Source organism: Tenrec ecaudatus, chromosome 16 (assembly GCF_050624435.1).
Source record: "Tenrec ecaudatus isolate mTenEca1 chromosome 16, mTenEca1.hap1, whole genome shotgun sequence".
NCBI classification, from domain to species: Eukaryota; Metazoa; Chordata; class Mammalia; order Afrosoricida; family Tenrecidae; genus Tenrec; species Tenrec ecaudatus.
Window position 1 is genome coordinate 57,376,066 of NC_134545.1, and position 24,981 is coordinate 57,401,046.

General features: G+C 37.7%; 1 non-coding gene across 1 annotated transcript; it reads left to right on the top strand.

Annotated features, from left to right (window-relative positions):
- The first annotated feature begins 8,329 nt into the window (after positions 1-8,329).
- LOC142430050 (small nucleolar RNA SNORA63) lies at positions 8,330-8,461 on the top strand. Its single transcript, XR_012780534.1, has one exon. It is a non-coding gene; the product is annotated as a small nucleolar RNA SNORA63 (small nucleolar RNA).
- The last annotated feature ends 16,520 nt before the right edge of the window (positions 8,462-24,981 follow it).

Below are 24,981 nucleotides of genomic sequence, written 5' to 3' on the forward strand. Positions count from 1 at the left end.
AAGGTGTTGGTAGAACTTCTTACTTTCAGATTCTTTCAAGCGTAAATGAAGTAGAGGGTAATAGGTTATTACCCTAGTTATTACAATCTATTCTAATAGTACAACCCTCTTCAGAGTTTAGATATGCACAGTTTTAATGTTCTGATAGCAATTTTCATGATTTTGTATATTTATAGAAGCAGAGCTGCAAAATTAAATGGTAAATACATATATAGTTGTACTATGTATTTCCCAGATGTCCTCAGCTTATGGATTTGAACTGCCAATCCTGTATATTAGTAGCCTGGTATCATAGTGGTTATGCATTTGATTGTGATCCACAAGGTCAGCAGTTCTAAACCACCATCTGCATTTAAACAAAAAGATGGCGCTTTCTACTAGAGTTAACAGCTACATCTTAAAAACTAACCAGGGCTGTTCTACCCTGCCCTATAGAGTCTCTGTAAGTTGGCATCAACTCAATGGCACTGCGTGCCATGTCTATTTAGCTATAGGCATATGTATATGCATCTTTAGGCCCAGATGTATATATAGTCATATGTGTTATAGAGCGCATAGAAGTCAGAAATGTGGATGCCTCAAAACTATAACCAAATACCTGGGAGATTGGACTTCTGGTTTGAGGGTTAGGACCATAATCTTGTGGGACACTCAGTCAATTGGTGTTGTAGTTATACAATCATATGTCAATTTGAGGATTAAGAATATAAGGGTGGAGTCTAGCCTGTCAGTCAGATCATAGTCAACGAGGCCTCTGGGTGGGCATAGCCTTCTCCTGAGAATTCTGGGAAATCTGGTATTTCGTCCTTAGAGGTGGGAGACTCTCTCCTCATGCCGTGAGAGACATAGCAGCTGACAAGACACATGGACTCACCCTGATGCAGAGACCCCTGCCAGAGCTGAGATGTTTCCAATGACACTGGATCCAAGAGCTTTCTACCCACTGACCTGTGATCTTCTACATTCGGCATCGTTGCATGCGTTCTATGAGTCTGAAGAGGACTTTATAGATTGGAATTGGACATATAGGCTAATATCGGACTTATGGACTTGATCTGGACTGGGCTGGGATGTTTTCACAATGTTCAATTGCTCTTGTATATAAATGTCTTTCTTATACACATATGTGTGTCCATGGATTTGTTTCGGTTGTCTACCCAGACTAACACAACTGGCAAAACATATTTCAGAAAGTTCTGTTCCACATTCCTGTTTGGTGTAGAGTGTCTAGGCTCTCAAAAACTTGCAAGTAGTCCTTTGAGATACAATTATTGGTCTCTACTTGCCTGGAGCAAAAGAGAACAAAGGAAACAAAGAACTCAGAGAGACAAAAATCTAGTCTACAGGATAAATAGGATACAATATCAATGGCTTCTCTACTGTGAGACCTGAAGAGCCAAAGTGTCTGGATGCTGATACAGCCTGTTGTAAACAGGGCCACAGGACATAGACCCTGGGGGAATGGGACAAGAACATGAAACAGAATTTCAAACCTCAATCTATTCCCCTAAAAGGCAAAAAGAAATGAAAAGATTTACTGGACTAGTTGAGATTCATGGACTCGCAGACCCTGTTTCTCTGAGGTACTTTTCAAACTTTAATCTGAGGCAAATCCCCCAAATTACTTAATAACTAAATACAGATTGACTCATAAAATAATATCTGTGTTCCCTTAAAAAAATCACCTCTATGATGTTAAACCGTCAAAAGTTACTTTAAAATAAAGGAGAGAATATAAGGGAATAGGAAGTACATTGATGGGATTTCAACAACCACAATGCAAATCACCAGAATCTCTACGATTTGTGAAGAGTGTAACCAATGTCACTAAACAAGTGGTGTAGAAACTTTGAATGCAAACCGGAACTGCTGTGTAAATTTCGACCAAAGCCACAATAAAATATTATTTTAAAGATATTAACGAGTAGTAGATGATTAGAATGATAAATGATTGGCTGCTAATGAGGGTGGAAAATGCAAAACAATGTTTTGGTGTTATTTGTTTCCATCACGTTATTCCAACTTCTGGCGACCATACACACAGAAGAGGATGACTCCGTAGTGTTTCCAAGGGTACAATATTTCAGAAACAGTTCAGGCACTTCTGGATGACTAACCTTTAGCTAGTAGTCAAAACTTATCTGTTAAGGGCTTAACTGTTTGTACAACCCTGCCACCCAGGAATATCATACACATCTGGGATCTGAAACAGTGCAAATTAAGAAGCAAATTTGTGGGCTTCCTCCCTCCAAAAGAGAGCTGAGTTTCAGATCTCAATTGAAAGAAGACGACTATCACGCACTGATGGCAGAAAAATCTGTTGCATTAATTCAGACCAAAGCTGTCATGTGAGCAAATACCTAATAGAGTGTAGATGAAATTTCTTGGGGCTGTGCCATTAACCTCTATGGGAAGATGAAAGGGCGCTCACTAGGAGACAGTGGTCAACTGTTGAGAGTGGGGTTGGGACACGTTAACATTTCAGCAAAAGTACCCAGAATACTTGTACTTCTGGGGACGCTGAAATGTATATGAGGTGAGAGCTCCTGGGTGTTCTACCCACTAGTTCAATACCACAAAGGTAGGACAGAAGGAAGCTAAACCCAATGAAAGCAGGGTTCTTAGAATGATTCAGCAACCCAAAGTGGGAAATACATGAGTGAGTTCTAGGATGTGTGCAGCCTCTCTCTAGCATTACTGGCTACCAGCAAGTCATAGGTTTAGCTCTGATTCAAAGGGGAATGTGCTCCATTAGGACAGGAGTAGATACTTTTGGAATTGGTTACTCCAAAATTTTTTATTAATTTAAAATCATGTTAAAGGAAAAAGCTAAAGAATCTCTACATTACTGCATATTGCCTGAACACCATAAAAGAGAAGTTAGGGAAACCTGAAGCAGAAAGAAAAAAACACTTGGAAGTTTGCAAGAGTTAAAGACAACAGATGTAAATACTGTTACAACCCATCAACTGTGGGGACCTACAAGTAAGTGATGGTTTCAATAGACGTGCAGGCTGAACAGATGCTAGCGACAGAGATGGAATATCCCCCCACAAACATGTCTGTCTACATTTGTATTGTGAATTGCTTTTGCTGGAAATAAATCCATGAATATGGTAGAGCATGCAGGGGATAAAGTTTTGAATACCACCTTGAGGAAATGAGTGGCAGGAACATAGCAATCCTTACTAGAGCTTCAGGGCACACCAAGGTCAATTGGCATAGCATGGTTCACAAAAAGAATATTCTACTTTCCATTATAGTGAGTAGGGATTGCCATCTTAAAGTTTGTGGTAAATTAATAAATAATATTTTAAAAGAATCCTTACAGTATTAATCAGTGAGAGGGTGAATTGTAGAAACTTATACTTCTTCTCAGCAAAACACTTAGGAGAATCATCTGAGGGCTAAGGAAGCTAAGAAATACATTACTAGAAAGCAAAGCAGAGTCACAAGGGATGGTCCACAGTTTCAGAACTGAAAAGAGTGGACAAGGAAGATGGGAAGTTTGAAGAGATGGTTGCTTTTGCAGATATAGAGGTGTTTGGTAATGTTAAAGAAATGTATTTGCGTAAAGTGATAACTCAGAACTATAAGGTAAAATAGTGAAAAGACATTAGTAGGAAATGAAATAGGAATTAACTATGTTTCCATTTTGTATATTGTAAAGATAAAGAAAATTTTAATGCTCTGAAAAATAACTGTGGAGTAAGTCTCAAATTAGTCAGTCCAGAACTATCATTGGCCTTATCAAAACCATTTTTTAAAAAGATGGCTATGGGAAATGTGTATTGGTAAAAATTACATAATACATAATGAAGAATCCACTAGGTATTTTGAACCTACTGTAACCAATCAATGTTTAATTATAATCTCGGTAAAAAGATAAATAAATATCCAGTGGGAAAGAAAACAACAGAAAACATTTACTTAAGTATTAGTACAAGCCACATTGGTTTTTATTCATGCAGATTAAGTCTGAGGATTGGAGTCGACTGCAGAATATAAGAATGATCCCTCCTTCAGTGGATCAGTTGATAAATGACCTTCCGAGGCTCCTCCTCTTCCTCCAACATGCTCATGCCACTAATCAGAAATGTGGCATGGAGGAGCTTTGCATGAAGATGGTGTAAGGTAGGGGATCACATGAAGATTCTGTGTAGCTTCAAAAAGTCTTACAATGTAAAATAGACAAACAAATTGCTTATCTTAACTCAGGCACTTCGAAGAAAAATAAATAATTCTTACATTTATGTGTAAACAGCCTTGTACATTGCTGCTGTTCGTGAGCCCGTTTTTGCAGCCACTGTGCCAACCCATCTTGAGGGGCTTTCTCTATTTACCCAAATCTCTATTTCATCACGCATGAGGTCCTTTTCAAGGACTGGTGTTTCCTGAGAACACATCCAAAGTATGTGAGATAAAGTGCCACATCCTTGCTTTAAGGAACATTCTAACTGTTATTCCTCTAAAATGTGTTGGGTCTTCTAGCAATCTATGATAATGGCAATATTCTTTTCCAACACCATAATTCAATGGCATGCGTTTTCTTTGGTCTTTCTTTTTCATTGTCCAGCTTGCTTGCATATATATATTTGCTTGCATATATATATGACAGTTGAAAAGACCATGGGTTGGATCCGGCTCACCTTAGTCCTCAAAGTGATATCCGCTTTTTTTACATCTAAAAAGATCTTGTACACTAAAATTGCTCAGTACATTACATCATTGGACTCTTGACTGATACTTACATGAGTGTTAAGTTAATTGGGTGCTTGAATGTTACTTAAATGAGTGTTAATTGTGGATCTAAATTTTTTTCCCATCCCCACATCCATTACCATCAAGTTGATTTCAATCCATATCACCCTATCTACGAGCTGTAAGGCTATAAACTGTCACAGGAGCAGATAAGCTCAGCTTCCTCCCTTGGAGATGCTAGGGGTTTTACCCCTCTGGACAAGCATTTACCTGCCACTAGGGTTCCTTGCTATAGACTCCTTCAACACTGAAACTCTTGGTTTGGATTTTTTTTCTTTAGTTCTTCTGACTTGAGATATGCTGGCATGTTCTTCCTCTTTGGTTTTCTAACCCCTGGTCCTTGCACACTTTATTATGAATCAGAGTGCAAAAGAGTCCCCAAAGGTCAAATATAATTTAAGTCCTAAACAGGAAAAGACAGAACAAAGATACATTATTTGGATATGCAGGAGACCATTCGCACCAAGTTTTAATGGTGTCAAAGGGTATGCAGAGATTTGAATATTTAGTAAAGGATACAGGGCAAAAGAAACTCACAAAAGTCTGATTGGTAGCATATTAATACATCATAGTTACAGGCGAGACTACAGAAGTGGAATGGAACCAGAGTTGAGATATGTGCATTTTGCTAGATAGAAGAGCTTACAAGATTGGCCCAGGGCAATTAGCACGTGACTCATAACCTTGTGACTGCAGTACTCCAATTTCCATTAAGAGCACATGGAGACAAGTCCCTCAGGCCTATGTCACTTCTCTCTGGTTTAACTAGGGGAGTGGCAGTAATGTACTTTCTAATGCATTCCGTCTCAGGGCAAAGCTACTCATGCTGCTGACTAATGATCAGAGGACATTTAATGGAGGCAGAACTTATGTGAATACTTACAACTGGATTTAGGGATTGTACTGTATAAACTCTGGCTTTCTAAAAACCCAGTGCTTAGAAATGCATACTCTATTACAATTATGTTCTTTTTCTTTTTCTACTTGAGCTGCCTTTTGGAATTTTTGTTCCTTTAAAAAATAGTTATCAATATTAGATACACTAATCCAAGAACCAGTTGCCAAGTCTCTTTAGACATCCACTTTGACCTTTGCTTTCTTGTCTGTCTTTTTAATAACTGTTGCTCCCTTCATATCTGATGTTCTTCATATCATTCAACAGCTAGTTACATGCCTAGTCTCCAATTTTTAGATTAAAATGCATCAAATCCTCAAAACAGTCTCTACATCCAAGGGCCATATACGCATGGCTTAAATGTACTTGTTTTAATGTCCTTCACATGGAACCTGCATATGAGCAAATTGAAGGTCTGATCCACAGCCAGCTTCTAGTCTAGTTTTAGCTGATAATATTGAATTTCTATACTGTTTCTTCCCTCAGTCTTACTGACTCCTGTGCCTGTCATCTGACCAGGTCCACATATGAATCCCCCACCTATGTGGTTCAAAAAAGACATTTGCAATGAATAAGTGGATCTTGAAAATTCTACCCTGAAATCTCCAGCTTTGCTTCTATCACCAAGTCCATATTCTCCTACTTTGTTTCCAACTTTTACATTTCTAATTGCCTATAAATATCAATGTGTCTTGATTGGGTGTTTGATCATCATTGGCTTTCGTAACTTTGAATAATAGTTGCATTAACTGTATATTTGAATAAATTTGAATAATAGTTGTATTAACTGATCTTCCAGTTAAGTATAAAGCTATTAACACATTACAGACAGCCTTTTGTGTCAGTCAAGATAGAGCTTGAAATGTCATTGTTGATGTTGAATTTAACATAATTTCTCTTGAATTTGTTATTTCCAGACAGCTGATTGCCTGATTCAAAATTGAGGATACTGGTCTGTTTCAGTTTACTAATGCCTATGATATCAGTCTTCATGGTTACATTTTATTTTGAATGACTTCTACTTTTCCCTAAATTCATACTTTGTGCATTCCATTTTCTTATTGTTAATAGATATTTACAGCTGCTTCATTCTGCCAGCAAATGAAAGTCTCAAAAGTCCAGCTCCACCCACCTCATTCAGGTCAACCCTACTTTGAGAAGGTAGTTTGTGCCCAATCACCTTTTGAATATATTCCAATTTCTCCAAGAAAGAAAGAAGAGAGTCTGCTCTCAACAATTTAAAGCCTTGGGAATCCTGAAAAATATCTCTCTGAGTTAGAAGTGACTCAGTTAAGAGTGAGTTTGCTTTGTTTGGGTTAGTTATCCTTATTGGAAGAAGGTTATGCTGTAAGATAATTAAAAGAAAAGTCCTACAAAAGAGGAGAGAGGAAGAAAAAAAGCAGACTATGTAGATAATTGTCTTATTTTTCCCTCTTCTATATGGTTGGAATTGGGGGGAGTTGCCAGCCCTACACCACTAATCACGGGTTCAATAGGCACAATTGCATGGTTGAGGTAAATAAATATTATATTAAAGTCATAGAGAGCATGAGATATAGAAGACAGAGATTGAAGTAATGGAGTCAGATACATATCATGGTAGCAATGCTCACTTCAGCCCCGCTTGATGGTCCATGTGGAGATAGGGGGAAGAGAAGGAGGACAAGGAGAAAAGGAATAGGGGAGAGAGGATGGGAGAGGAGAGGGGGAACTGATTAGAGGTCAAGGGAGGAGCAGAGAGAGAAAGAGAGAGAGAGAGAGAGAGAGAGAGAGAGAGAGAGAGAGAGAGAGAGAGATTTTTCTATTGCTAACCCAGGCCTATATACCTTTGGGGGCATGCAAGTCCACTAATTACAGGTAAAGACACACATTACAGGAAGGGGTTGCACTACAGCTTATACAGCAAAGAGAGGGGGTAGTCTAAGGTCATACACACAATAGGAAGAGGAGGGGTTGGGGGTATAGATGTGACAAGATGGGCGGATTCTAGATACAGGATGGCAGCTTAACTTTGGATGTCCCAGAGCAGGTTTGATCTGTTCTCTGGATCTCCATAGGAAGCGTTATCAGTAGGTTAGTAGGGTGTAAACCCCACCTACAGGAACCAAGCTAATGGTCACAAGCCTCAGGGAGAAGTAATCCATTGTCCCCATCCCCAGACATAACAAAAAACTTAATAGTAGAAAAGTATTTTTATTGTCAATATCCTCATTCTTTTTTCCCCAAAGATTTGATTATTTTCTAATTTTTCATGTGATCAGAAGTGGTTGAAATGGATACACTGTGAATGAAAGAGGAAAGATGGAAATGTCTAAGAAAATTAGCAACAATTCTGCATAACTATGTCTTATTAAAGTATATCATTACCCTATGGATTTGGAATAATTGGTCCCAGCAGAATTAGATATATTTGTTGAATTCCCTCTGAAATACATGTATTTTTAATTTCCTATAAAGGCTAAATAATATTATAAATATAATCTACTTCATATCCTTTTAAAAGTATTCTAAAGGGACACATAAGAAAAATCAGACAGGACTGGAATCTTTAAATATGAGTAGGAGGTAGTTTAGTGAAATATTTTTTGTCATACTCATTATAAAATTACAAGCTATTATACAAACTTTAAAAACTGAGAGAAAAGTGAGGTTTTCCACTCCTACAAAGAATTACAGCAGGATTTAGACTACAATATAGCTGTTAAGTGCTATTTTGTCATTCCCCCTGCTCAAAGTAAAGTTGTTTCTTATCTATCCCTGTCTGCTAGTTAATGTAGCAGCCCAGGGACACTTGGTCTCATACATATTGAGAAAAAAAGAAAAGAAAAGAATTACGGTCTCAAAAACCCACAGAAGTAGTTCTACTCTGTCCTATAGGGTCACTATAATTAGCATTAACTTGATGGCAGGGAGTTTTTTTAGTTTATTATGTAAGTTTTAGATGTGGATAAAATCTTTATTTTGACACCTTAAAAAATGATCATGAAAAAAGACACATTTTAATCACACTGAGATGTTAGAAACAGCCTTCTGGAAGTACTTCATAGCTCCCCCACAGAGAAACTCAGGTTTGGTTTCAATGCATACTCTCACAGTGTCTGGAGACTTCCTGACAACCTTGGTGATGATTGAAGTATAAAGATCAAAATATAGGCTTTAAATAAGAATCCATTTTGTCCAAAGTTGAATGGTCAGACTTTGGAGTCAAGAATATGATTTAAAATTGTATACGTATGTATGTATGTATACATGTGTGTATGTGTTTGTGCCTGTTCTTTCTGTGTGACCTGAACAACCTATTCGCTCTCCCTATGGCAGTCAGCCATTCCACCAATACCGAGTTTGGTAAGCACCAGAATTTAATGAATGATAAGATGGATGCTGTACCTCTATTTAAAATCTTAATGGGGGGGGGGAAGGTTGATGGCAAAGAAGGGGGTAGATAGCTTAGGGGCTAAAACAGAAAGAATTTATGTGTCATAGAAAGTTTAGGCTATTATTAAAAACAAATAAAAGGCTTTTAAATATTAAAGGCTTTTAAATAAAAGGAAATATTTCAATTTCAGGGAAACAAATTACTATCATAGTTGACATATCTTTCCTTAAGATCTATTTCCTTATAAAAATATTGCACTTATACTCACTGCCATCAAGTGATTTCTGACTCATAGTGACCCTACAGGACCAGGTAGAACTGCCCATTTGGGTTTCTGAAACTGCAACTCATTGTGGACATAGAAAACCTTGTGGGAGCTGAAACTATGTTATACGGTGGTTTCAAACTTCAGACCTTGTGGTTGGCAGCTGAGCACTGCAGCAGGGGCTCCTTACTGACCTTACGTGTATCAAAATTACTGAAAATTCGCTGAAGTCAGAATTTATAATATGTACAATTTAAATGAATGGCAATGGTAAATGTTGTTAAGAACATAGAGCAATTTGAAATCTCATATATGCAGGGGTGCCCCAAAGACCCCTTACTAGCATCAAGCATAGAGCAACTTGCTCTGAGTTAATGCACCCAGTTACGTCACCTGGGAAGTTTCTCTCTGGTCACTGTGAATTTTTATGTGAAAGTAATTTTACTCTAACCTCATTTTTTGTGCGACTATGATATTGTGTTTCCTGCTTGGGAAAAATGATGCAGAAACTGTTGTGTTGTTGAACAGAGATTACAAGGATAGAGCTATGGGAAAAACTCAAGCGTATGAGTGGTTTTCTTGTTTCAGCAAAGGTGAAATGCTGATTGATGACAAACCTCATTCTGGATGTCTGGTAACAGAATGTAGAATGTAGAATGTAGACTTGGAGTACATTTGGAGTTTGTTCCACCAGGTCAGACTAATAATCATGATTTCTATTTAGAGGTTCTGAAAAATTGGTGGAGCAATGTGTAACAAAAAAAAAAGCCAGATTAGTGGCAGATGGAGAACTGGTTTTGCTGGCACGACAGTGTACTGTTCACGCAGCCATTTCAGTGTGCCAGTTTTTGGCAAAAACAGCATGCCTATCTTGTCCTACCTCACTCACCTGACCTTGATCCATGTGACTTCTTTTTATTTCCAAGAATGAAGAGGAACATAAAATGACAGTAATTTGATGAGGTAGAAGAGGTGAATTACAAAGCAAGGGAGGTGTTGTCAGCCATCCAAACAGATGCGTTTGAAAAATGTTTCCAAGAATGGGATTGCAAATGTATTAAGTGTAATAGAGACTTCTTTGAAGGTGATAAAGTTGTTTTATAAAAATATATATAAATACATAGCTTTGAAAAAAAATTCTGTTTTGGGGGGATTACTGTAGAGTGTAAAATTATAGAATCATTCTGGAAATATGACAATGTCTTATTAAATTAAATTGTAATTGTACTTGCTGTGACTTAGGAATTTATTCAACTCCTTGCTTGTATTTGCCAATGAGAAATAATCTAGATCCACAAACTACCAAAAAAAAGTGTTCCAGGGTAGTCACAGCCTCTTTATTTACAATGCCAAAAAGTGGATACAACTCAAATGAACATCAACAGAAGAACAGATAAATAAATTTTAATATATTCATAGAATGGAATACAACTCAGCCATTAAAAAAACATAAAATGAACTATTCTTACATGAAGCAACAAAATAAATCTTTAAAGCACTATGTTGAGCAAGAACCCCACAAAAAATCACATACCATGAAATTGAGATATGTGACGTTTAAGAACTGGCAAAACTAATTAGCATTTTATCCAGATATTAAAATAGTGATTACCTATGAGGAACCCTCGTGAAGTATGCACTGGGCTGTCCACGAAGTCAGCAGTTCAAAACTACCAACTCCTCCTCAGGAGAAAGATGAGACTTTCTACTCCTGTAAAGTATTACAATATTCGGAACCCCACAGGACAGTTCTATCCTATAAGGTCGCTATAAGTCAGACTTGACTTAATGGCAATGAGTTTGGTTTACATACGGGGGCAGAAGAGACACAGAGCTGACTTGGTTTCAATTAATTCAGTACTTATATTCGTTACAATTCATGGTTTAAATCCTCTACATTTCATCCATGTAAAATTTACATTAAAGTTACAGTAGATGTTCTTTACTTAAAAATAGATATTTTTAAATGGATTTTTAAAAATGTGTTCACTCAAAGTTTAACAGCTTATACTGAGAAAAATAAATAAGCCATGTTAAGCATTATTCCATCATAGAAACTCCTTTCCTGGTGTCTCTTCCTGAGCACCAGCAACTTGATTTCAGTAATAGGATACTAACACCTACTTTCATATACCGAATCTTAAAATACTTGTCAGTGTTCTTGAACTAGGAGTTTAAAACTAGAAAATGTGTTAAAAGAATTATGTATAGCTTGTGTAATAATAATATAACTCCTAAGTACTTTCAAGGAATTATAAAGGATAGGCTGAATTCTGACAAGTCTTCCATTCCCACAAAGGAGGCTGGGAAACTGAGTTCTAATAAGAACCGAATCTTCTGGTGGGTGTCCAGTGTGTTTTTCTGTTTGTTTTTTGCTTCGAGGTCTTAACAATCAAATTCTGGTGACTATTTATCTTGCCTTATTACCCAAAAAATTACTTCATGAGAAGCTTTGAGAAATGATCTTTCTATATTTTTCTCAGTGGAATACACATGGTTCTATTCCAAGGAGTAAGCTGTGTGCTGGGCATCAGTTTCTAAACACAATGGCAACTGTTAACCTACCAACCTTTCAACAGGAGAAAGGAAAGGCTGTCTGTTCCTATAAAGATGGGCAAGTTCAGGAACCCTAACCAGGGTCACTAGGGGTGGAAAGCGACTCTGTGAGAGTGCGTTTGGCTTATTTCAGTGTTTATTTTAATTCTTGTCTATTCTCTACAAGGTGAAGGACACCTGAAAAGAATACATAGGACTTGGTGGAAAGGTGCTCTTTCCAGTTAGAAGACAGGGCCTCATTTTATCAATAAGACTAATAGGAGCAGCAAGCATCAGGAGTGTGAGTAGAAAGACCCAGTGCTGACATTTGCAGTCCACAGAAAGAGCACAATAGATGCTAATGTATCACGTTGTTGTTGTCAAGTGCCACCAAGTCGGTTCTGACTCATCGTGACCCACGTACGACAGGTCCTGTGCCATGCTCACAACTGTTGCTCTTTTACAGCCCATTTTGCAGGCACTGTGTCAGTCCATCATGTTGAGGAGCTTCCTCTCTTTCACTGACTTTCCAATGTACCAAGAATGATAAATTTCTCCAGGGACTGGTTCCTCCTGATAATATTCAGAATTTATAAGACAAAGCCATATATGACTACATATTTTGAAGTTACAAATAAAGCTGAAAATTTTAATGTCTTTTAGCCTCTATTCTATTCTGTCTTTCACCATGACAGGATTGAAAAAATATATATACAAATAAATAATAGCAAAATATCAAATATGACGATATTTAATTGTTTTGTATGACTTAGTGTCATGAGAAATATGAAGCTTTGTGTTGAAACCAATATGATGGCAATGAATTTGGTTTGGGTTCGAACTATCTTAGTGTTTTATTAAAGAGTCACCAATATCACTATATGTTTATTCCATAAAATTTGTTTTCCTGCATAGCAACAAAATTGTTCATCATGCTGTTATAATAAAATGGTTCGCATAAATGGTGTGCATTAGTGACAATATGATCTAAAAGTTTTAAAAATATAACTTGTATCACAATGCACAAAATTTAATTTTAAAAAATATAAGTGGGAATAACTAGGAAAATTAAAATATTACATTTATTTTATATTTCCAAAAATATTTTTCTTCTGTAATATTCAAAATTACTAAAATTAAAAGTTAACTACAATTTATAATTGATACATATAAAAACATACATAAAACTAAACAGTTTGAATTTTATTTGTGTACATTTAATTAAATTTTATTAAGTATTATTTTGGAAAAGAGTATTCATAATTATGACATTTCAATTCCAATTTATTGCCAATGTAAAGAATCAAAAGTATGTATTTGAGTATTATAGTATGTATAGACCTAATTATTACAAATTTAGGAGTAATACAAATTGTTTAATTTTGCAAAATTTTTCCCAGTCAATGTGGGCAACTGCTGCAAACACTGATTAGAACACACAGAACAGCAAGATAATGGGCTTTTAGCAACACTGAGAATAGTTTTGTATGAATTTATTGCAGTCTTTGCTTGCTGAGAGAAAAGACTTGACAAGTTAATTAACTTTTCTTTTTTATAGGGCTTATGCTGCTTAAATCTTTGCTGTGTTTTAAAGCATAGTATAAGCTAGAAACTGTTAGGTAACTAGCATGGGGATTGGGCCATCTATGACACATGCTCAGAGGTTTGAGCTTCTGACCAGGAAGGGGTGGTACACCTAGGTGGGTGTTACACCTGGATTGGCCCATCTAAGCCAGGTGAATTTGATTCAGCCAATGGGGTTGACCAGTATTGTCGGCCTCTGAAAAGCCAGAGGCTTTGCTCTGGGCTCGCTCTCTTTCACAGTGGTTGCTACAGGATACAGCACAGCTGGGCTGCAGTCCGGGGCTGCGGTCCCGAGCAGTGGCCAGACTGCATTCTTGCAACCGTGCTGCAGACTGTGTCTGGCTTCTATTCCTTTTATTGCTTCTATTCTCTATAAACCCACTGGGATCATAAACCAAGCTTCGGCGTGAATTCTTTCTCGTGAGGAGCCAAGGACCAAGGTATATCTCTCCCCGAGAGATCTAACAAAACCATCTTAGAGGTCAGAAACAAGGCCATTATGTTTTGTCTTGTTTTTTTAAATCATTTATTGGGGGCTCATACAATTCTTATCATACTCCATATTTACATACATGTGTCAAACACATATGTACATTTGTTGCCATCATCATTCTCAAAATATTTGCCTTCTACTTGAGCCCTTAATATCGGCTCCTCATTTCTCCCCTCCCCACTCCCTTCTTCCTCATGAACCCTTCATAATTCATAAATTATTATTATTTTGTCATATGTTATACTGTCAAACATCTCCCCCACCCTCTTCTCTTCTGTCCATCCCCCAGGGAGGAGGCTACACGTAGATTCTTGTAATTAATTGCCCCTTTCCACCCCACATTCCCTACACCCTCCAGGCATCACCATTCTCACCACTGGTCCTGAAGGGGTCATCTGGTCTGGATTCCCTGTGTTTCCAGTTCCTATCTGTAACAATGTACATCCTCTGGTCTAGCCAGATTTGTAAGGTAGAATTGGGATCATAATACTATAGCAAGCATTTAGGAACTAGAGGAAAGTTGTATGTTTCATCATTGTTACCCTTTACCCCGACTGGCTCATCTCCTCCCCATAACCCTTCCATAAGGGAGTGTTCAGTTGCCTACCGATTGGCTTTGAGTCTCCACTCCACACTCACCCTCATTTACAATGATATGATGTTTTGTTCTTTGATACTTGATACCTGATCTCTTTGACAGCTCGTGGTCACACAGCTGGTATGCTTCTTCCATGTTGGCTTTCTTGCTTCTGAACTAGATGGCAGCTTGTTTATCTTCAAGCCTTGAAGACCTCAGATGCTATATCTTTTGATAGCTGGGAACCGTCAGCTTTCTTCACCACATTTGCTTATGCACACGTTGTCTTCAGTGATCATATCGGGAAGGTGGGCACTCACTGATATGATTTTTCATTCTTTGATGTCTGATAACTGGTCCCTTCTACACCTCGTGGTCAGACAGACTGGTATGCTTCTTCCATGTGGACTTTGATGCTACTCAGCAAACCTTTAAGACACCAGATGCTATATATTTTGATAGCCGGGCACCATCAGCTTTATTCACCACATTTGCTTAGGCGCACATTTTTCTTCAGCGATCGTGTTGGGAAGGTGTGCATCCTGGAATGCCAAATTAATAGAACAAAGTGTTCTTGCATTGGGTAAGTACTTGAGTGGAGGCCCAATGTCCATCTGCTGCCTTCATACTAAACCTCTAAATATATTCACGTAGATCTATTTCCCCATCCTCCTATATAAATATATTTACATATGTGCATGCTTGTATTGAGACCTCTATAAATACCCTTTTCTCCTAGTTCTTTCCTCTATTTCCTTTTATGTTTTGAGAGCACAGGATGAGAAATATGAAGTACCCCCTGGGGGTATCTCCTGAGACTCAAGAGGGCCAATGTTTAGGATTACCTGACAACTGATCTCCTGTCCAAGGCACTGCTGTGTCTCTAAATAAATTAATTTTGTTTATGTCTGAGATATGTGGGACCAAATAAGACTCGGGGAACAGAGAAGGAGTCTCTCTAAAGTACGAGTAACTTGTCTGTACAAGGACATGTTAGCCCTGATGCTTCAAATCAAATGGTGTAGGAGTTTAAAGGGCATTTGCATTTTTAAAGATGCAAAACTTGACTCTAATGTAGCATTCCTCAAGCCATTTTCTAAACTAGTCCCTGTGGTATTAGAGAGTGCTCTTTACAACAAAAGTTCGCCCGTTAAATGTTAGTGGAAATGCTGCATTGTAATTTGCTCAGAGAACTCTCTAGGCACATTATCATACTGTGCGCTCTGAGATGCCATGCCCCAAAGTAACCTGTTTAACATTGTTTCCCTAAAGCATTTGACCAGGGAAACTATTTTTCAACAGAATACTTACTGATATTGGTGTTCCTCAAACTCAATATAGAAAATGCTGCTGTGACATTTAAATGTCTAAATACTTCTTTTTCACATATGTCTTTCAAGCTAGATTTTCCACTAACGATTTCATTATCACAGGAAGGAATTTACATCTTTATCTATTGCCCAAGTCAGCAGTAGCTGTTCCAGAGAAAACTGACAATTGTAGATCTTCAATAAGTAAAACATCAACCATTAAACAACCAAATCAATATAAGTCTAAAGATACTAACTGGAACTTCTTTTCATTGCTGATTTTGTGTGGACGTACAGTCTAGCTGAAGACACGTCACTTGACAGAAGACGGTAATACAGAAGGGGTAAGAACATTTAAGTTTCCCCTGCTTGACCTCGGTGTCATCTGTTTAGTAGTATGGGCATTGTGTGGTCAAAAGGGAGAGGCACTTTCAGCTTTTAGGATTTTTTTTCTTTCTATAACTAGTATTATTTGAAATTATTTGCCAGGGATCATTCACTGTGACTTAGATCACAGGCATCAATGCAGCACAGTGTTTCTGATTAATTGATGAGTTTCCACCTATCTAAATATTCATTGTCTAAAAATTATAAATTATCAAATGAAAGTGAAACCAGTGACTGATAACTTAGATTACAATAAGTGATTTTAAAAGACAGATACTAAAAAATAAAGTTTATTGTACCACTATAATGAAATGGAAAGCCACTATTTAACAACAAATACTAAATGGCTATTAAAAGTTCTTGGGGAAAATTCTTCATCTTTTAACTCTTCTTTTTTCACAAACGTCTTGAAGGCCTTTGTAGAATAAAATAGAGAACTCAACCTCACAGATCTAGCAACATCTTCCAATGAACAAGAGCACAAGGTGGAGAGCAGAAATGTTATACTGTGACAGATGCTATGTTGTCCACTTTCTTGCCATTTTCCAATGATTGTGCCAGGAACTCCTTTCTTTTTCAATTTAGAAAATTGTCCAATTTTTTAAAGGAGTAGGTAATATTAGAGGTTATATTGTTATTATTCAATAGAAAATCGTGATTTAATATTCTAGGAACAACACAATCCAGAGGAATTGTGCTGCATTCATCATCAAAAAAGACATTGTAAAATCAATCTAGAAGTTCAATGCTATCTGTATAGGATATCAACCCAAATTCAAGGAAATTCAATCAAAACAAGTATTTTTCAAATTTATATACCAATCACAAAAGCCAGTGATGAAGAAATTGAAGAATTCTACCAACATTTTCACTTGGAAATTGATCAACTATTCAAACAAGATGTATTGATAATTATTGGTGATTGAAACGCTGAAGTTGGAAACAAAAAAGGAAGAAAGAGTAGTTGTAAAACAAGGAGGAAGGAACTTTGTGATAGAAATGAAGCTGGAGATTGTGTGATGGAATTTTGCAAGACAAGTGTCTTGTTCATAGAAAATACCCCTTTTCAACGGAAAAAAAGGTGACTAGACACATGTATTTCTCCAGATGGAATACACAAAAATCAAATTGACCACATCTGTGGGAAGAGACAATGGAGAAGTTCAATATCAGCAGCAAAAGAGAGGAAGGCCCTCAATGAGATGGATTGACACAAGGGTTGCAACAATGGACTGAAGTGTAGGAACAGTTGTGAGGCTGTTGCAGGACTGGCAGTGTTTCATTCTGCTGTGCAAGCGTAGTTCCGGGTAGGAACCTATTTGATGGCACCTAACAATACAACTGAGATTATTGTTTATGTGTTCTGGGAGGACGCTGCAATGGATTATTGAACCCAGCAGAAGGGTAGAGTGTCCCAGGAGGGACGGTTGATGTCAGAATAGAATGAAAGAAGGATGGAACGTGGAGGCATGTCTGACCACATGTCAGTAGGCTAGGGGAAAAATATAAAATACTGAGCAAACACCACTACCAACCAAGAATTCTCACCCACTAAAATTTTCACTCAAACAAAAGAGGGAAATTAAGACTGCCCAAACAAACCAAAAAACTCTGTGAATTTGCTCTCAAGGTTAAAGCGATGTTTCAGCTCATTTGGGCAATGATTCTCAAGCATTTGGCAGTTTTGTAAATGAGGCATTGATCATCTATTTTGTGATCACTTGTGAGAATCCTCCATTTCCTCATAGCACCAATTTTCACATGATAGCCAATTCATTGGAGATAGCATATTGATAAGTAAGGAGTAGATATATCACAAACAAATGATATTCCTGTACTTCAGGAGAGGCTAACACAGACTGATAAGGTAATAAAAAACCAGGACCACAAAAAGCCAAGTCCCTCCCCTAACAGGACCCATACTTGAAGAAAGTGGAGCCCTGGTGTTAGTTTGCTGTCTAGGAACTATGAGTCAGGACATGAACAGTCCAATGGAAACAAGAATAAAGCCACTCTTTTAAGAAGACCAAAGGTTAAACAAACAAATCTAACAAGAAAATCAAGAGGGAGCAACCACCACTAAGGCTAATTGGGACATAGTCACAGTGACTTGTATGGAAGGTTCCAGAGGTAGAAGACTATTCTACGATGACCACACCGACTTGGATTTTGCAGCCCCTCCCCCCCTCGTCATGACATACCTGAGAAAAATACTGTGCTCAGAGGAAATTTCAGGTACTGCTCTTGGACAGGAAGAACGAAGAAAAGTACCTTTCCCATACCCACAGGCCTTCTAGCTGGAGAACAAAGAACCTCTTTGATGTATTTCTCACACAGAAATCATTTTGCACAGGATGGGGCAAGTGAAGGGTTGCACTTTGCCCCAGGAAAATTCCCAAGGTTGGGTTGAAAAGGTAGCTGAGAGCTGACAATTAACAGCCATGACTCAGGAAGTTGGGGAGAGGGCTAAGTAGAAAGAAAAATTAATTTCTCTCTGATCCATGACTTAAAAGGAACACATCTTAGGTTTTTTTAAAAAATTAGATTCATTTATTTTATTTCTAGGCAATAAGAAGTATTGTTTTCTAGTTTGTTTGGTTTCTTTCTTATTTTTAAGTTTATTGCATTATAATCTTTAAATACTTTTACTGTTTTGATATTTTGGCTATCATGATTTATTTACTATCTTATATTTTTGAGGAGGTAATTGTGTGGATATGAAAAAATATAGGAAGAACATTTCTTGTCATCAAGATAAAAAGTTTATTTCCACAAATAAGTACACTGCTGATCATTTTTTCACTACTTCCAGCTTATGTTGATTTTTTAGTGCTGTTTTGCCATTATAACCCAATGTTCTCATATATTCTCTCTGTCCTGTTGTTTTAAAGCAGAGATTGCTCCATGATATGTTGTTTTGTTTTTAATTCATTACCAATTATTTAGTCACAATTTTCATCTGCTCGATAGAATGACTATATTCTGTGAGTGTAATTATTTGACCAATTTTTTTCCTGTCCTTCCTTCTATATAGCTTCCATAGCTTCTACTAATTCCTTTTTTATTTGTCCTCATTGTAGACAATTAATTTTATTGCACTATATTTTCAGTAAACCCATGTGGTAGAAGAGCTGAGACCATATTCCACACTATCACAAAATTTCTGTATGAACCAAGGTTTTTGATCAGCTCTTTTAATTTGAGATTTCCCTGGTACAATGAAAGAAGTCAGCTTTAAGGATTGTCCAGGTTTAGTCTCTCTCTGAAGCCTGCTTTATTAAAAGATGACCTATGTGTCCTTCCTCTGTTACTAGAAACCAAATTGCGTCTACCATTCCATGCAACCAAACCTCACAGATGAAACTGAAAAGTTGATTTAGAGTGGGACCCTAACTAGTTTCAAAAATATACAATTGATTTTTGTAAAGTCTATCTCCTATTTCTACTTTCTCTTCAATCTCTATTTTCTTTGTTTTTGTCAACTCATCTATATATTTTATTATTTGGGGCTAAAGCAGTCTCATCATTCAAATGAAGAAGAAATTTACATTATTGTTACTTTGCTTTTACCACGACCCATTCTCCTCCTCCCTGTTCTTTCAGATGATTTCTAATAGGAAAAAACCCTGACATTATTATATATATAGCATATTATTATATTATACTTATAAAACACTTTAACACGGACACCTAAATAATCATAGCAGTACAGCAATGATGGCTAACATTTACTGATCACCTATAATATGCCAAGAAATGTTCTAAGGACTTCACATTTATCTGATAATTAAAACCTATCAGCAAGTACATGAAGAAGTTAACATTATCTGCCCCATCTTCTAGATATGAAACACAGAGTCAGAGAAATCATTTAATTTCCATAAAGGCACACATTGACAGACGGATTGCACCAGTGGGAGTGACAATGGGCACAGGCATAGCAACAGTTGCTAGGATGGTGCAGGACCAGGCAGCGTTTGCTGTGGTCTGTGTGCACAAGGCAGCGATGAATTGGAGTCAACTGACAGTATACACTTAGTAGTAGGTGAACATTTAGAATCAAAACTTATCATTCTGGCTTGAATGTTTTTACCACCATGGTTCTCAACCTTCCTAATGCTGCAACCTTTTAATACAGTGCCTCATGTTGTGGTGAGCCCCAACCATTGGAAATATGTGTTTTTCCGTGGTCTTAGGTGACCCCTGTGGAAGGGTCTTTGACCCCCAAAGGGTCATGACCCGCAGGTTGAGAATCGCTGATTTAAGTGATATGGAAGGGCACTGACTGGTTCTGAGTAATGCTCTACCTGTATTCCATGGACAGAAACATATCAGGTTTCCAGTCAATTGCCTAGTTTTCCCAAAAGTGCCATGTATAGAGTGAATTAATGGAAATGCATATACTTTTAGTTGCTCTTGGGACAACTTTGAAATATTAAAAGGGAAGATATCCTTTTAAGGACTAAGGTGTACATGACCTCAGGCATGGTATTTTTAGTTACCTCACACCATGTGCAAAAGTTGAATAATGAATCAGGAAGGATGAAGTAGAATTGAGGTGTTTGTTTTATAGTGTTGGCAAAAAGCACTGACTATACCATGGTCTACCAGAAGAATGAAAATGTCTGTCGTGCACACAGCACAGCCACAATATTCCTTAGAGGCCTGGAAGGTGAGGTTTGGCCTCATTTCTTTGAACCTGTTATCAGGAGGGACCAGTACCAGGAGAAAGACATCTTGCTTGGTAGAGGATCCAAAGAGAGGAGAAAGCCTCTCAACAAGGTGGGCTGACCCAGTGACTACAACAATAAGTCCAAACAGTCATCCTTGTTAGGATGGCACAAGAACGCACAGCCTTTCATTTGGTTGGACACGGGGCTTCGATGGGTCAGAACCATCTTGCGGGTCTCTGCCAACAACAAAAGCAGCAGTAGGGCCCAGTTTAGTTTATAGAGATGGTGCCCATCATTATGCCCAAATGCTGCACGCTTTAGTGTCACTAGTAATTTATCTTTTCACCATTATGGACTGAAACACTACAATGATAATATTAATATTTAAACATCAGCCAAAAATAATCCTTCTTGACTTTCTTGAACAACTTTATTCGAGCAGGAATTTCCTGTTAAACAGTAGAGATCATGGAAAGAAAGAGAAAACTGGTAATTAACCAAATCTGCATTCCTATGAGGGTCCATCAACTCATGCCAAAATTGGTTCTCCAAAATTGGTCCCCTAAGATATGCCCTCTAATATCATGATCATGGTGCATAAAATGTGATAGTCTCTTATTTAATATTAATACATGCTCTTCTAAGAGACAAATGAGGAGAAATAGATCTATTTTTAGGTTATGCATGAGAAATTAGGTAGTTAATTTTCAAGGGCTGCTTCAATAAATTCCAATTGAATTAACCAGTATTAGCATGTGAAAGCGATGAAGAGACACTGCAAAAACACAATGCAAAATGAATACAAATGACTTGGCTCCAGATCTGCTCAAATAAAGTGGAGCATTGAATTAACTAGTGCGCAAAATTGAGTGGAAATGGCAGTATTTCACAGTTAGTCAACTGTGGCTATGAAACGTTAGACGGGAGAAAATTAGCCATTCACAACCTTTTATTTTCACATCAAGGGGAATCTCTAAAACTGCTGTACAAGCCAGACATAATGTCTTTAATGGCTTGATGTTTGAGGCCATCTTCATCTACCCAGGGTTTTTATAAGATATTCACAACAAGGAAATCCCCAAACAGACAAAACACCAAAATATCAATGGGGCATCGATGGCATTCTATGCCAACCTTTGTTCCACCATCTTCATAGAAAAAACAAAACCCAATGGATTTGTTTCTTTTCATTTAAGTTCACGTGAGGGGTGTAGAGGAATAAAACAGGAAAGAAGCCGTCTTCTCTTAATGTCCTAAACTTTCCACATGATATTTCATTAATGTTGGCATCAGAAGTACTATATATCATAATAGAAATAGGTTGGAGGTCAAACAGCTCCATTTTAATGGCAGCTCAGTTACTAAAAGTCGGGCAACCAAGTCTTCTTCTATACATCTTTGAAAGGTCATTTCAAAAGCCTACCTCCAATTATGATTTAAAGAAATAGAACTTATATAATTGAATTCTTCAATAAGGTGACCAAATTTTAACATTGGTAAAGCAGGACCCATTGATAAAACTCATATCCTGGCGAAATAGCCACATGGCAGCCAAAAACCATATACCCTAGCTTGTTATGCATTCTTTCAAAAAATCTGGACTTTTAAAAAATGCCGCAGAACACGGGAAAAAATTGTTAAAAATCGGGACTGTCCCATCAAAAGTGGGACCTCTTTTGCTTTTAATGAAAAGCAAAAACCTATTACCATTGATTTGGTTCCCACTCTTGGGCTCTGTGTATTGTCGAGTAGAATTACTCCAGTGGGTCTTCTTGGTTGTAATCTTTAAGGAAGCCGATTGCCAGGCCTGTTTTTCCATGGTCCTGCTGGGTGTCTTCAAACCATTAACCTTTAGGTTAGTACGTGAGCATAGATTGGACTTAACTGGAGCTGGAAATATATATCTATATTTTCAGAAACCCAGTGGCTGTTCCTTGGAATGCTAGTGTTTCTACTACTGGGAAATCTTTGTCCCAGATCCTAATGGCATGACTTCTGTACTGAAATAGCAACAGTGTGCTTTATAATGATGAAACAGTACATTTGATATTTATGATAAGATTCGACAAAGATGTAAGGAGAACAGAGTGAAAATAAGATTTAAAGAGAACTCTTGATTGAGATATGCCTTGAATCATCATAAATTTTCAACTGAGACATCCCAAATTAGCATTCATTATTTTATTAACCTCAAAGCACGTGGCAATCTTTTGTCGTTATGTTGTAGCCAGCACTGTGGAGGAGAGGGAAAAAAATGATGGGGAGGAGGTTTGGGCATGCACATAATATTTTGTGAGTGCGAAATATTTGTCTTTCATAGAATATTGCTTATTTCAAGTGAAAACGGTCTCTGAAGTGGTTAAATCCCTTTCTGAAGCTTCTTGAGGGGCAACGGGAGTTAAAACAAACAAAGAAAGATTTCTTGAAACCCCGAGTCTCTCCAGCCTCGTATAAGCAATGGGAATTGAAGTGTTTGCTTTCCATGCTCACATTGCAGACGTTATCCATCTTCGCCTTAAAGGCCAGTGTATGGTCCTGCGTTAGGCTCTGCCGCTGCAGCAGAGTCAATGAAATAGTCTCTGAACTTATTATTTACCATCAATACGAAGCATGCAAATCACCGACAAAAGAAAGCAAGTTAGAGTCTTAACATCTTGGAGTAGAAGCAATATCGGTGATATAGGGAGCAATACGGATTAATTTTCCCTGGCAATCCCTTCCAAATATTTCAACAGTGGCAACCTCAGGCTAAAAATCTTCAGAGGTTAGTGAGATGATTTCACTGTTGCCTTGTATAATTTTATCTGGCTCTTGTATGTCAATGGATGGCCTCATATTGAATTGCAGCACTTCAAGAGACATCCTCCTTCAATTGACTGATGGCATTCTAGTTCTTGATAGATGTTTAGGTTTCACCCAATTCAGACCTCCCTCCAGGAAATGGGTGTGTGTGTGTGTGTGTGTGTGTGAGGAAACCAGAGCAATGAGGTATTCTTGCTAGTTCTTCCTTATACACTCGGTACACTTATCTTGCTAATACCCAATGCTTCACTTTTATTCCCCAAGCTTTCAGGAAAACCTACATGCTTCTGACTCTGCTCTATTCCTGAGAGGCATTTCCTAGAGGTACCAGGAGACAGCTAATCTTTATGCAAATTGGCCTCTGGCAGAAGGGTTGACTGAGCTTTGCTGAGGTGAAGTTTAAGGCTGGAGTAGACCCAGGGGACTCCCAGATTGGGGTCTATTAGGGAGTGTAGTAATTCAAGTCATATCCCCTGCTAAGCAATTACAGATTTCTCTGAGAGGTTAAACATCAATTCATGCAGAAATGGATCATTACATGGAGGGAGTAAAGTGTGGAGACATGTGCTCATAAATACCTTGCCATTTGGTGTGGCACTATCTTAATTTCTCAGTGACGCTGTAACAGAAACACCCCACAGAGTGCTTCTGAGGAACATAAATTTATTTTCTCACAATTAGGATCTAGGGAAGTCAGAATCGAGGAAACCAGCGCTCGGTAAAAGCTCTGTTGGCTCTCAGGGAAGGTCCCTGTCTCTTTTTCATTTCTGTTCCTCAGCTCTTCGGTAATCTCCAAAAACCCAGACTCATTACCATTGAGTCAATTCTGATGCATAGCAACCCTGTAGGACAGACTGTACTTCTGTCCAGAAGGAGAAAGCTTCTTCTTCCTCCCACTAACGGCATGTAGTTTTAAAGTGCTGACCTTGTAGTTTGTAGCCCAAGGTTAATCCATTAAACCAGTTGGTAGTATCACTTTTACCTGGTTTGTCCTGACTTCCTTCCATGCCTTGTCTCCTTTTATATCTCAAGAGTGATTGGCTTACAGTGACTGACAAGGCATACCTACAAGGACAGAACCTCATTAAAGTGAGAAAAAAACCCAACAACAAACCCTAAATGGAATTACATTCACAAATATATTGGGGGAACTACTCAATCCATAACACACAAATATGTGGGGTAATATAGCCCACACAAATAAATAATATATCTTTCAAGTCTTGAAATTCAAATCACTGACTAGTTCGGTGATGAAGAAAAAGACAGAAAAAATCAACAGCTAATTGTGTGACCAGTTATTCTGAGTAATGTTTACCTAAT